This window comes from Gossypium arboreum, chromosome 13 (genome assembly GCF_025698485.1).
Source record: "Gossypium arboreum isolate Shixiya-1 chromosome 13, ASM2569848v2, whole genome shotgun sequence".
In the NCBI taxonomy this organism is placed as follows: Eukaryota; Viridiplantae; Streptophyta; class Magnoliopsida; order Malvales; family Malvaceae; genus Gossypium; species Gossypium arboreum.
The window spans coordinates 88473097-88488308 of record NC_069082.1 but is presented as its reverse complement, the minus strand read 5'-3'; the positions used below and the strand labels follow the sequence as shown (position 1 = coordinate 88488308).

The following is a 15212-nucleotide window of genomic DNA, read 5'->3' as shown; positions in this document are numbered from 1 at the left end:
TCACTCAAATCAAATAGCAATCAAATTTTACATCTTTTATGATCTAGTCCTTTTTAATTAATTAAATATTGAAATGTTAAAATTTTCAATGAAACTTTAATACCACATTTATGACACTCCGTAAATATTTATAAAAAAATTTACAGCTCGATTTATTGAAACGAGGTCCCGCTACCTCATTTCTAAAACCACTTGACCTTAAGATCTTACCACCCAAACTTAATAAATCGTTCAAATAACATAAATTATCAAATTAAAAACCTTTTCAAAGTCACATTTGACTCGTAAATATTAAATAATAATATTTATGAACTTACTTGTCAGGTTTGGTTGCCCTGAAACCATTATTTCTAACATCACTGAAAAATAGGCTACTACAACTCTCCCCCCTTACGAAAATTTTGCTCGCCTGATACATGCCATCAAGTCGAGTCTTTTTGTTATCTTCTTAATAGTAATCTACAGATAAATCATTTATAACTAATTTTGATTTAGAACTCGCATCAAAACTCATAACAAAACTTGATATTATATCTGAACTTAACTACGCAGCTATGATGTTCTCTTGTCATCTCTTTATCATTAGTAGTATATTTACAGAGAAATTCACAGTGATCGTATAACTGAGAAACCTAGATTATGAAACTCTAACTGATGCTTCTGACTTGTTTGCATATGTAACTTTCAATTGATATTTGCTTCCCTTACATGGAAAGTGTCAAGCAATATTGTTTAACACAAGCGTGATAGCTTCAACTATCGAGACAAGTTTAACCCATAATGACATTTCCTGATTAGAACTGATCTGATAGATATATTTTTGTATCATGTCTTCTAGAATATGAATCCCTCATTCTGACTATCTGTCTATTTACTCATGAATGTGCAAAATTTATTCCCGAATCGAGAAATAAACTCTAATATAAAAAACTTACCTAACTTTTAAAATGAATAACCCATTTCTAAATAACATAGTTAAGTCAATCTATCAATTGAATAATAACATTTTAGAATAATCCATTATTCTTGTTGTCAAGACAACCCAAACATGCAATAAAACATAATTCCCTCAGAATGTGAATCAAAGTTCTCTTCAAACTGTATTAACTTAAATGAAAGATAACATACTATTTTCACTCATCGATATAAATCGAGATTACCTGAGGAATGAGAACTAATATACAAGTTTAAGCTTGATCTTCCACCATTTACACTTTTTCCATTACCCATCCCTTTCAAGCTAGAAATCGAATATATAATGAAACAATTTAAATTATTAACACTGAAACTTTAAATCATACCGAAGCCGCCACCATTAGATGCAGTAAAACCACAGTGCTATAATAAGACTAACATTACCACCATATAGATAGAACAATACCTCAAATATCAATAGTACATTTCGAAACAAAAAAAAAGAAAAACGAATGTAGTCCCAATAATAAGCAATGCAGTAATACAATCTCTATAATTTGAGATCTATATCTCCGAGCTCCCATGATCGAACTAGGAATTATAACTGTAATAGATATAATTACCTCCAACCAATTAATATCCTTTATAGATGAACCATGTTTGATAGATTAAACGATAAGAATGATAAGAAAACCCAGATAATGAAATCCAATATGTGAAGCTATACTGAATTTCTGAGAATACAACCCATATTGAATGATAAAGAGGTCGATGATACCATAGAGAAAATCTAGAAAAAGAATACTGCTCATACACAATAGAATCAATTGTGACAAATATATGAGTCTTATCGTTGAATCTTCTACCGAACATAATAGAATAGAATGCCAAAGAAAATGGAGCAATGCCGATCATAAATCAACCAGGCTAACAATACTTCCGTATAACATTATGGTTAGCTAGCATTCTCATATGACAAGAATCACATCTGAAGATGAACAATTTCATATATTTCTAAAGATAAAAGAACATATAGAATACCCTGAAGAGACCATCATTAGATACTCGACTATAACTGCTACATTCAAATATCTTTGCAATTCAAACATTATTCCACTGACTACTACAGTCATCAATAATTCCACATTATCCAGTTTCACTAAAGAAATCAATTCAGTGGTTAATCTGTTCTTTAGATACGATACGTTAATAAGTTGATTATTCATGAATAACTTCTTCTTTAACAACAACGTTGCATATCCCGAATGATCTTTAGAAAAATCTAATATCTCTTCTAGAACTTTCTTTATTTGCTAACCAATCCTCGGCTCTGGCCATATTATTATTCAGTCAGCCACTAAACTCTTCGATTTCATACTTATGGGCTTAATCAATGTAAATCTTGTGAATTTCGTTGTATAAGATTTTGAGGGTGAGGGGTGGAGATCGTAAAGCCTCAAAATTTGACTCTCATATATATACACATAACATAGCATTCATCATTAGCATACATTATAAAACATTTATTCATAACTTTATAAGTTTCTACTCATCCTTAGAAACTTTTAATCAGACACTTGAATATCGCTTTCAACATTATCAGAATTAGCTCGGTTGGAAAAGCATCACTGCCTAAAAATGAAACAAATCTCATAAGAGTCAAGAGATATCATACTATCATAGGTTATATAATGGCATCTATTTCTAGACTTCACACATTACATGTTCAGTCTGAGAACTAACTAAACCTATCTTTGATACTAATAAATGTAACACCCCTAACCCGTATCTATCGTTGGAATAGGGTTACGGAGCATAACTAGAATTTGCATTTCAAAACTATCAAAAATATAAATCATTTACTTCACAACATCAATCATAGAAAATTCCATCAATAACATACATATTGTCTCTTATATGAGCCATCAACGCCTTAAAAACTCATTAGAAACAAATCGGGACTAAATCAGAAACATATAGAATTTTTAGGGAAAAAATGAAAATATTCAAACTACAGGGGTCACATGGCCATGTGCCCAGGCCATGTGACTCATACGGTTGAGACATATGCCCATTGTAACACCCCAAACTCAGCTTAGATGATATGGCTGAATCTGGTGTGTCACATCGAAGTGTTTTTCAAAAAAAAGTCCATTAATGAATTTAAAACCTCTTTGTTGGAACTCGAATCATTCAAAAATCTGTTATTCATTTCAAATTGTCGTCACCTTTAAAACATTGTTTGATGCGGAGGCATTTCATCAGTGTTGCAAAAACGTAGTATTTTGGAAACAGTTATTGTTTTGGAAAACCGCGTTCTACCTATTGTAGATATAAACCATAATAATCATAAGTCCTAAATAAAAAACTAGAAAATTTAGAGAGGCCTTATTACAAAATTAAAAACCCAAACTGAAATTTTGAAATAATTAAAATCAAATCCAAATAGCGGTAATCATGTGGCCACCTCCGAGTCCCTCGCGGCTCCAAATCGTCTAAGGCTGGGGATTACCTGTACAGTTAAAAAGAAAGGGTGAGTTTACGAAAACTCAGTGTGTAATCCCCTATCAGTCAAACAGTAAACAATACATGCAGTAACAGTTCGGGCCAGAGCCCTATTTAGTATCAGTATAGTCTAGGCCTTAGCCCTATACAGTATCAGTGTGGGCCTAAGCCTAATGTAATATTAGTACCGTGTAATGCAATTATGCATCCCCCAAAATCCAACCAGCACACCACCCGTACCAACCAACACGCTATGTGGGGATATAAATCGACCCACCCAGCCAGTACACCAATATCGTAGCAAAGCTACTAGTAATAATAATGCAGCATTGCTGTCAAAAACAGTAAACATGACAAAGCCACCATTAACAGTGAATGTGACATAGTCACCATACAAAACTTCCTCCATATCAAATTCCCAACCCCATGCAGTATGTCGTGTCATAAATATTACGTGTATGCAAAGTCATACTCAGTACAATCATATATGTAAATCATAAGCACATTAGTCATACAGAACATAAGGGCATAATCATCATTTTACCATACAGGGGTATTACGGTCATTTTACCTAACTATAGTCTCAGTACATTTAACGACCTCTCAGAAGGTCTACAGTCGCCTCGAGTGACTCCAGTAACCTAGATGGTCAAAATAGTATAATTGGGCTTAAAGCCCATTACTCGGCCCGAGTGAGACTACACGCTCGTGTGGCCCATTTAGCCCAAATTTAGATACGACTATGTGTTCACCATAGCCCGGTTCATTAATAGTCACTTACCATAGATTTTACCTGTATGGGGCCCACACAGCCCATTTCGGCCCATCGGGGTCCAAAACAACCTAGGTCATATGCGTAACATGACAAGTTTATCTACTTTTCGCTTAACAGTGAGATTTACCCATGCAGGCCTACGGGCCCATTAGGCCCATACGACCCATTTAACTCAAAACTATTCACGGCTATACAAAAAACGTAGCCCAGTCCAAAACTTACAACATAAAATATAGTTTATCTGTATGGGCCTACAAGCCCATTGGGCCCACACGGCCTAGTCTAGGCCAAGTGGCCCAGAACGACCTATGCCATGTACGCGACGTGACAAGCCCAACCATATTCCACCTAACAACTGATTTGACACAAGCGGCCCCACGGGCCCATTGGGCCTATTGGCCCATTCCATGGCCTAAGTGGCCCACTACGGCTTAAGCCCATGAATTCGCTCATGGTGGCCTTCCTCGTCGTACACCCACATTCCATGAGCTCGATTCACCACACGCACAATCGTACTGTAACACCCCAAACCCGGCCCAGACGTTATGGCCGAATCTGACGTGCCACATTGGAGTTGAAAACCCATGTTCCGTTTTTAGTGTTTTAAAACCATATATTTTGTTGAGTTAACAAAGTGTATGGAAGTCGGGCACCGTGTAGGTATCTAAGATAGAGGAGGTGAGCCATGAAGGTCGCTTAAGTACCAAGCTCTTTGATTGGATCCAATCCTGACATGCCCACAACCATAGCCACACTTTGTTATATCGAGTTTAAATTTGTTTAAGTGAACGTCTTTGATAAATCAATTAATCGTATTTTAAAAACAATTATCATTTTGAAAACACGTCCTAAGTCTAGCCCAATTGAATAATTATCAACCAATTTTAAAGTTATTAAGAATAAAATAATCTCGAGAAGAAATAAAAGAAAAGTTAAAAATGGCCTTATTACAACCCAAAAATAAATAATAATTAAAGGAAATTAAATGAAAACCAACGCTTATTTAAAGGTCCAAAAGCGATCACCGTGGCCACTCTGAATCCCCTCCGGCCCAAGTCCCCACATCAAGGCTCACCTGCAAGGTTAAGGAAAGGGGGGGTGAGTTTGGAAACTCAGTGTGCAACAAGCCCCTTTCAGAGCCCAAAACAATAACAGCCTGTTGGGTCTAAGCCCAAATCCAATCTCAATCATGCACTAGGCCGTAGCCCTTTTCATATTACATATTTCATAATACTGGGCCGAAGCCTTTTCATATTTCATATTACTGGGACGAAGCCTTTACTGTAAACGGTATGGCCCATAGGCCCATTTCAATATCACATATAATGTCAATGAAAGAATGCAAACCCATCTGGGGAGACTACTCAACCCACCATCCGCTACTCTCCACCGTACCAACCAACACACCATGTGGGATTAACTCGACCCACCCCGCCATAACTCTCCTTTGGCGGCTTAGTGCTTTATCATATAACTGGAGGCCTAGCCTCTTTTAATAACTGGGGCAAAAGCCCTTTTTATAACTGGGGCATAAGCCCTTTAATAAGCGGGGCATAAGCCCTTTTGATAAGCAGGGCATAAGCCCTTTTGATAATTGGGGCATAAGCCCTTTTGATAAGCGGGCATAAGCCCTTTAATAAGCGGGGCATAAGCCCTTTTCACTTCCTCCATTCATATAAAAACCCAACCCAATGCATTTATGAACATCTCATGTGCATATCATACATATCATGTGCATATCATACATATCATGTTTATCAAAATCCCATGCATTAAGTTCATATATAAACCCTAGGGGTATAATGGTTATTTTTACCTAGGGGCAAAACGGTCATTTTCATATTATAAGGGTAATCTTGTAATTTTACCAAAAATTAGGGTTTCCATGTTCATTAACAGTTACAAACAATTCATGGGTGCAAACAGTGATTCTGGCCCATTTTTAGCGAAAACGAGTTATTGGGCCAAAAAAACCCCTAATAGGCCCTACTTAGCCGATTCTGTCATCTAGGCCCATTTAGCCTATATTCCATAACGGTTTTAACAGTCTTATCATGCAATTTAACAGATTTCCCATTTTCTACCAAATTTACCCAAATGGGCCCGAAAGCCTATTGGGCCCTAATTCAGCCCCTCGAGGCCCAACTTACCGTGAACGCCAAAATCACGTCCTTACCGTTTCCATTGTTTCCAATCATCATCTCATCGATTCTAACTAACTAGTGAGCGTTCGCTTGCTCACACGTCCTCGAAATGCTAGAATTTTGGCATTTCGGCTTTTCGGCATTTTATCGCTTTAAGCTATGAAAAAGGGTTTGTTACACACCTGATTTGCGATATTCCTTGACGAGATCTCCTATGCGATTTGTCCTATAATCAACCACTTATAGATTAGACCATGTTATAATTAAACCAAATCGAAACTACCTATTATCATCACTTACACATTCGGCCACCATCCACAATGGCCCTTGGGTTCATACCTTTGCCGAAGTTGATGACTAGATTTAGTCACTCCGATGATCCAAGCTTTTCACACACTCCTCGATCGGTAGCCTTTAATCCTCACTAGCACCAACAAACCAAATAACACCAAAACCCTTTTAGCCTTAGTCGACGAGAGGGTTTTCACTTTTCTTAAACCACAAGATACAAATGGAAAGAAGGTTGAATACTTACCAAGAGACCTACTCATTGAAGAACGTTCCAAATACCTTCCTACCCCATATCCGTTGTGAATCCAACTTAAGCGTGCGTGAAAATAGATCTAAATATTAATTCCGAATCACTAAAATATGAAGCTTTGACTTTTGGAAAATATTAATCTAAGCTATTTAGAGGTTAGTACACACTGTTATGGGTTGAAGTTGAAACATTTCCAAAATCAATCGCCTCGATAACCATCACCGTCACTCAAACTTAACTAATCCAATATCAATATATGTAAATCCTAAGCACATCGGTCATACGGAACATAAGGGCATATTAGTCATTTTACCATCTGTGGGTATTTTGGTAGTTTTACAAATTGAGGGTATTGCGGTAATTTCACAAACCAAGGGTATTTTAGTAATTTTGTAAATCGAGGTAAAACAGAATTACGTAAATCAAGGGTAAAAGCAGTAATTCTATAAATCGAGGTAAAATGGTAATTACGTAAATTGAGGATAAAGCGGTAGTTACGTAAATCGAGGTAAAACGATAATTATGTAAATCGGGGTAAAATGGTAATTATGTAAATTAGGGGTAAAGCGGTAATTCTATAAATCGAGGTAAAATAGTAATTACGTAACCGAGGGTAAAAGCGGTAATTACGTAAATCGAGGTAAAACGATAATTTTACAAATCGAGGGTAAAGCGGTAATTCTATAAATCGAGGTAAAATAGTAATTACGTAAATCAAGGGTAAAACAATAATTTATGGCGAGGTAAAGCGGTAATTACGTAAATCGAGGGTAAAATAGTAATTCTATAAACCGAGGGTAAAAGCGGTAATTACGTAAATCGAGGTAAAACAGTAATTCTATAAATCGAGGTAAAACGATAATTATGTAAATCGGGGTAAAATGGTAATTATGTAAATTGGGGTAAAAGCGGTAATTCTATAAATCGAGGTAAAATAGTAATTACGTAAACCGAGGTAAAAGCAGTGAATTCAGTAAATCGAGGGTAAAGCGGTAATTTTACAAATCGAGGTAAAGCGGTAATTCTATAAATCGAGGGTACTTTGGTAATTTTACAAGTCGAGAGTATTTCAATAATTTTACTGTGTCGAGGTATTTCGGTAATTTCACAAATTAGGGGTATTTTGGTAATTTTACAAACTAGGGTATTTTGATAATTTTACAAACTAGGGATATTTTGGTAATTTTATAAACCAAGGGTATTTTAGTAATTTTACAAAGCGAGGTATTTTGGTAATTTTGTAAACCAAAGTATTTTAAATAGGGATAAAAATACGAATGGGCCTAAAGCCCTTTCTCATTAAATGGGCCCTGCGCTCGTGTGGCCCTTTTAGCCCAAATCTAGCCACAGATATGAGATTCACCTAGCCTAGTCTAATATTTACTACACAATCAAACAACTTATCCAATTGGGCAGTAGGCTGTTGGGCCCACATGGCTCCTTTCTACCATCGCGACCGAAGTAGCCATCCTCTGACTAGAGTATTGAGAAATACACACGATAGGAGGCTGGAGTTAATCCACGCTCCGAGCACTCTTAATGACGCCCAACCCAAACGAGCACGCCATACAATGAAAGAGATCGACCAAGAAAGGTACCTCTACTCTCCTCATGGTTCTCTCTATTTAAAGCCGACCAGCATCCACTCTTATGTTAGCTTCCGATGTGGGATCCTCCAACATTAGAGTTTAAATTCAACACCAACTCTTGCCGCCCTCTGTTAGCAAAATAAATGCTCTTTGCTTGCCATGGGATTCGAACCTATGCCTCCCCTTAAATGCTCCACACGCTACTTGCCACTAAGCCACAAGGCTTTTGTGTCATATTTTATCCCCAATTAATTATAAGGTCTAAAGGCCAAAGTCCGGTTCCTTTAAAAAAACAAAATAAATTGCAAGAGCCAAGGCTTGAACCCGGGTTCCCATACAACCTTAATGACGCCACAACCACTAGACTACAAGCTTCCTTGTGTCATTTATTTAACACAATAATTTAAAACCCTCATCCAAGCATCCGGTTTTTTCACTTAATACCAAAATTTTTGCTAAAGCCCAAGTTTGAACCCAAGATTTCTCTAACACTTCTCAGGGCCATTAACCACCAAAGCGGACATTTAATTGTGTCATTTCATTGCACAATTAAATACCTATATACAACCTCCTTACGGACCCCCACTCAAGGCCCAATACTTCTAGGCCCAAATTCGGGGTGTTACACGTACGTTCGTGTGGCATCATACGCCATATTTTTGGCTTTTCAGCATTTTGCCGATCTACAGTCATAGCAAAGTAAGCATCACGTACAATTTCGGCTTTTCAGCTGATTAGCAAAACAAGTCATACGGTTACAAACCTTTTGTGACCATTTGTGAAAATTCAAAAGAACGAACCTAGATTCAATCCAGATATTCAATCAGCCCTTAAATCAACAATAATATGCACCCACTTTGAATCTCTACATTGTCCATACCACTAACCTTGATAGACAGGAATATAGCCTTTAACCTTAAAATCGCTTGGCTAGACTCCCACAGATATTGATTGACAACTAATTGCATAACAACAGATCTCATTAAAGGGGTTGATTAAAGATGTGGTTTACACCCATCAACATTAACTTGAGCAAGACAGAGCAAACTTACCATATCCCACAGAACCGAATACTGACTTAAAAGGGCAGCACATGCGAGTGGAGTATTGTGTTTGATCTAAGAGAGTAAACCGAAGAAAAAACATCGGTGAGGATGGATAATAGCAATGATAGTCATAGAAGAGAAGACCGTAAAGTAATAAGAAAACAACCCAATTACTTACCACTAGTACTTGGCTTGATACCAAAGAGAAGGGGTAATGATAGATTTGGTCAGCAAGAAATAAATACAGTTTCCAGCCAAGCGCAACAGAGATGAAATGATGAGATGAAAGTATGAGAAGGTCAATGCTGTAATCGGCTTATCAGAGTTTTATGAATAAAGAGAAGGTGTGAGGAAAAGACAGGGTATTGGCTATTTCTTAAGAAGAGAGGGATGGTATTTGATCAAGAAAGAATAACAGTAGCAGAGAGGTGTTAAGTTCGGCCAAAAAAGATTGAGAGAAGAAAAAGAAAAATGAAATATTAGAGAGAGACAATATTCGGCCAATGGTTTAGAAAGGGAAGAGGAAAAGAGAGTAGTGTGATTCGACAAAAAGTAGAAGAAAGAAGTTGATAATAGGAATTTCGACACTAAGAACTTACTCTAATCAAATCCGAAAAAGCATGAAAGGTTACTTGTTAAATCGGCACTAGGGAGAAAGCCAGAATACCGAAAAGAACAAAAACCCGAAATAGCAGAGAGGGAATTCGGTACCTACTCATTCACAAGTTGTCGAAATTGCTTACCCCAAAGACCCCTTAGCCGAATTGCCCATACAAGTCTCCCAAACTGGCTACAACTCCCCTACTTTCCAATCTCTTGAAAATCTCCATAAATCTCTCCCCTTATCCCTCCTTGATATCCTCCACAACCATCCCACAAGACCAATTCAAACTCTCCATCACCAGAGTTCAAACCCAACACTAACTCTTGCCGTGCCCTGATAAAAAAATAATTGCTCATTGCTTACCACGGGATTCGAACCCTTACTCTCACAATAGCCATGTCACACAACCACCACTAAGCCACAAGCTCATTTGTGTCCCAGAATATCCTCAATTAACTAAAAGGTCTACAGGCCAAAATCCAGGTTCCTTTAAAAGAAAAACCAAAATTCTTGCTAAAACCCGGGTTTGAACCCAAGATTTCTCCAACACTTCTCAGCGCTATTAACCACCAAAGAAGACATTTAATTGTGCCATTTCCTTGAACAATTAAATACTTATATACAACCTTCTTACAGACCCATACTCAAGGCCCAATACTTCTCGGCCCAAATTCAGGGCGTTACAATTTTACCCCTTTAAAGAAATTTTGTCCTCAAAATTTCCAACTATCAGAATAGTCGCACAGCCTAGCCTACCATACAATGCTCTCGCTGCGCACTCTGATCCTAACAACGCTAACACATTTTATCTTAAACTTGGGACTTCTCACACACATCTAAAATATCTACCCACGGAGCAGATAGAAATCACACGCATACAATCTTTATGTCCAAATCATCACACTTAAACAAAACATACCTGACTTAAAAGTGATTTGGCAATCCCGAGACTGATGTTTTTTAGACTCGCATCTGAGACATGCTCTTGACTTCCTCTAGCATTCGCCCATATGACGTATTCTGCAATGCTCTCAAGTCGAAAAGTTCGGACTCATTTTAACATGCTTCACAGAACGAGGCTCCAGCCCTAGAGAACTGCGATCTCTCTTCTTCTTACAGTCCACAGACCTAGCCTGGAGTTTTTTACCAATCTCCTTAACTTCCTCCAGCACTTCCCTGACTAACTGGGTTAGCGCCTCAGTACCAAGCTCCGGGTTATCACTATTCATAGTTAACAGAATTACCCTGGCCTCTGTCTCAGTTATTGGTGCAGCAGATGCCTCCCTAGCCTCATCGTTAGACATGTGGCCGGATGCCGAAGATCCAGCCCTAGCACTTCCACGGCCTCTACTGCGGCGCAGTGTACCCCTTCCATAAGTACCTCTAGTGCTCATATCGATTCGCGTATTATCTGTTTTAAGAGTCTTATGAATTAGTTCATAATTCTAGTAATTATTAACGGATATTTTATGAACAAGCAATAGTTAAAGTTCTGTTTTCGTAGAGAAGAGTCTCACTACAGTTTTCAGTCTTCTACAGTTTCAATTTTCCTATAGTCTCAGTTAACTCAGACTTTAGGGTTTCCAGTATAGTACCACTGCCTATAGCAAAACATTTCAGTCTATAATAGTAAATAGTGTCAGAGAACTTACAGATTTGGCACTGGAGACTCGGTGTGCCACACTGGTAAGCCTTCCAAAAAAACTTCAAGAACAGTTTTTGAAAAATTCCTAATATTTTTCAAAACCCATTCCATAGTCGAGTTTTGTAACCTAGCTCTGATGCCACTAAATGTAACACCCCAAACCCGGCCTAGACGTTATGGCCGAATCTGGTGTGTTACATCGAAGTGTTTTTCAAAAAAAATGTGTGTTAATGAATTTATAACCTCTTTGTTGGAACTCGAATCATTCTAAAATCCGTTATTCATTTCAAATTATCGTCACCTTTAAAACATTACTTGATGCGGAGGCATTTCATAAGTGTTGCGAAAACGTAGTATTTTGAAAATAGTTATTGTTTTGGAAAACCGTGCTCTACTCATAGCAGATATAAAACATAATTATCATAAGTCCCAAATTAACAGCTAGAAAATTTAGAGAGGCCTTATTACAAAATTAAAAACCCAAACTGAAATTTTGAAATAATTAAAATCCCTCGCAGCCCACGAGCCCATTAGGCCCTTACGGTCCATTTAACCTAGTCCATTTAAGTGGCCCAAAACGGCCTATTCGATGTATGTAACCATGGATGTTGGGTTCTCAAGACGAGAGTGCGCAGCTCGGATTTGACGTTGAGGGCATAAGGGCTGATGATATGGATCAAGATCGATTGAGTGGCCATGTGAGCTCTGGCAGGATCCTGATGGAGCCAGTGGGTGGACCGAGTAGTGCGCTGGAGCTTGTCAGAGGTCGAGTGTACGCGATCGGAGTTGTTTGACGGAGTCAGATTGTGAGAGCTTCATGTATGTCTTTGGAAGTGGAGAAGCTACCTATATGGATTGCATATGGGCATTTGAATTGATGTAACTAGTATGTCGATTAGATCGTGGGTCGTTAACATGAGCGGTCAATAATGTGGTCAACATCGTGTGGAAGCGGTTTGCATGATAGTTACTGAATTGCATGTATGTCTTTGAGGCTGAATCAGGCAAGTGATCAATATAGTGGGACGATGATGGTTTCAAGATCTGTCATCGATTGAGAGGATTATGAACGAGATTGATTCAGATTGACGTAGTAGGTAACTTCAGATGGTGTCAGTGATGGGAGGATTGATGACAGAGAATGATGGTCAAGAGATCTAGTGATCACTTGAGTATGATGTGAACGATCTGATTAAGCAGTTAGAGATGCGAGAATTGTTGACTGAAGTTGAGGTCGTAGCGTTTGAGGCAGTATTCAGATGACTTACGCTTGGGATAGAATGACTTGGAACAGGATCCAGTTACTAATACAAAGTTGAATAGGATCCACAAGTATGAACGTTTTGATCAGACGGTTCAAGTGCTGCTTGGACCATGGAAAGGACGATCATAGGTTGAGTCTACGAATTAAGTAGGATATGCTGGAAGCAGTCATGTCTGACGTAAGGTTAAATGGGCAGAGCTTTCGAATTAGCCGAAGCTGATGTTGAGAATCGGTGATTGTGTCTGAAGTGAGTTATCACGGTGATGCGGATTAAGTATTAGATGATATGATAGAGCTACAAGATTGTTGATAAGGTGATAGCATCACGATTGTAAGTATGGATGTCTTGATCAGAGTGTGAGCAAGATTACGAGCTAGCAGGCGATGCTGAAGAATAGTTGTGTCTACTAAATGCAGAAGCGTGTCATAGTCGAGCACGTTTGTACGTATGGTTGGCGAATTTCCGATGTAGGGCACGATTGAAGGATTAGAAGGTTACTTATGAGGAATCATAAGATATCTTAGAGGTGATTGAGATTTGTAAGTTACTGAAGGTATCTAGGCAATGCTGTGAGTGCGTCATGAGTGACTGATGTCGAGATAGTCAGGGTGAAAGGCTACGTATGTGGAGAGCTAGGTGATTAGAGTAATTGGATACTTGTAGGGTAAGTGTACGATATATGATCAAAGTTTTACAATTTGAGGATTACAGGATATGAATGATTGTGGATAGTCTGTATGGAGTAACGGGTAAGGCATGTGATTGAAGAGTTAGATGAGACTGTCTAGAGCAGATAATTGCTTACAGAAGAAGTTATTGGGAGAATAGGCTATTTGGATAACATTAAGGATTCATCTGTCCGTGAGGTGTAAGGATTATGAGGCATGAGTATGGAAGAGGAGTCGATGCGTGGGCTAATGATAAGGCTTATTGTCGATGAAGGATTACACTGGGACGTCGTTAGAGGAAGGTGAGGTAATTTGAAATTGAGGCAATGTTTTACAGGATGATGACTGAGCAGATAATGGATGTGAAGTATAGGGTTATGATAGTGTGACTTGGGGGATTGAATGATAAACATTGGAGAGTTGTGGAAGCTTGAATACGATTAGAATTGCGCCACTTGAAGTGCTTAATGGTGCAATGTTCATAGGGTGTCTGATGTGCAATTCTAGTGAGATTGGATCAATGTACACTCGAAATGCGATGTGGCTAGAACGGTAAGGTCAGGAGTTGGTATGAGGAGCAATAGCGATTTCGATCATACTGAAGGATCTGAGTATGAGAGGTGAAGATTGGGAATGTGAGAGTCGAGTAGTTGTCCAGACTATTCGGCACTAGGACGAGTTTGCGATCTGGGTATCGATGAGATTGCGATCCTATGGCTGATTAAGGTTTGCGGATTACAGGTCGGCTAATGGGAGTCTGACTAATAGCTCAAAAGTAGTCTGGTAATGGCATTTAGCTGCTTGATGACATTGCTAGCGAAACTGACTGCAATTGGATGAAGTTGGAGGTTGCTTGGAGGCATGTGACACATGGAAAGACGCGTTGGAAGAGGTTGCATAGGTTACAATATGCTGATAGAATTTGAATGTTGGAGTATCACTGTATCTGATTGTAGTTATATTAAGCAGTTTCAGTAAGGCGCAATTGTTAGGTTGTGAATCATCATACCTATGATTCTTGACACTCAGTTGAGAACTTGCAAGATTGAATTGAGGATTTGAACAGGCTGTGATTGTAATTGCAGAATCTTGCATGAAGAGAATGGCGTAAGCTAGTGTTCGAGTATGGATATGAACAGTCTATGGAAGACTTGTGAGCTACTGATCTCTTTAGAGTTATTCGTAGAGTAATAGTTATAATTCGAGATTTTGATTTATTGCAATAGTTTAGAAGCATTTAATCGTTTGATGATTATTAAGTAGTTTGAAATATTGAGATTGATTAATGGAGTAGTAATCGGATGATTAGGCCAAAGTAATTCATATGAGATTTGGTTTGTAGATGGTTAGGAGTTGACTAGTGATAATTGGAATACAGCTTCAAGTAAAGCACATTGAACATGTCCTGTCAGAAAATGGCTGTGGACTTTGGAGGATCGTGATTCGTGTATTGTCGAATTTGAAGGTTGTAGTCTTATGTGTATAATCTAGGGAGTTGGTATTCAGTTAAGTTAG

The 15212-nt window shown here is 38.2% G+C and overlaps 1 long non-coding RNA gene across 1 annotated transcript; it reads right to left on the bottom strand.

Annotated features, from left to right (window-relative positions):
- Positions 1–5063: 5063 nt before the first annotated feature.
- On the bottom strand, positions 5064–6555 carry LOC128286618 (uncharacterized). Its single transcript, XR_008277238.1, has 2 exons — positions 6522–6555; positions 5064–5270 (listed from the first exon to the last, which is right to left on the bottom strand). It is a non-coding gene; the product is annotated as an uncharacterized LOC128286618 (long non-coding RNA).
- Between the last annotated feature and the right edge of the window lie 8657 nt (positions 6556–15212).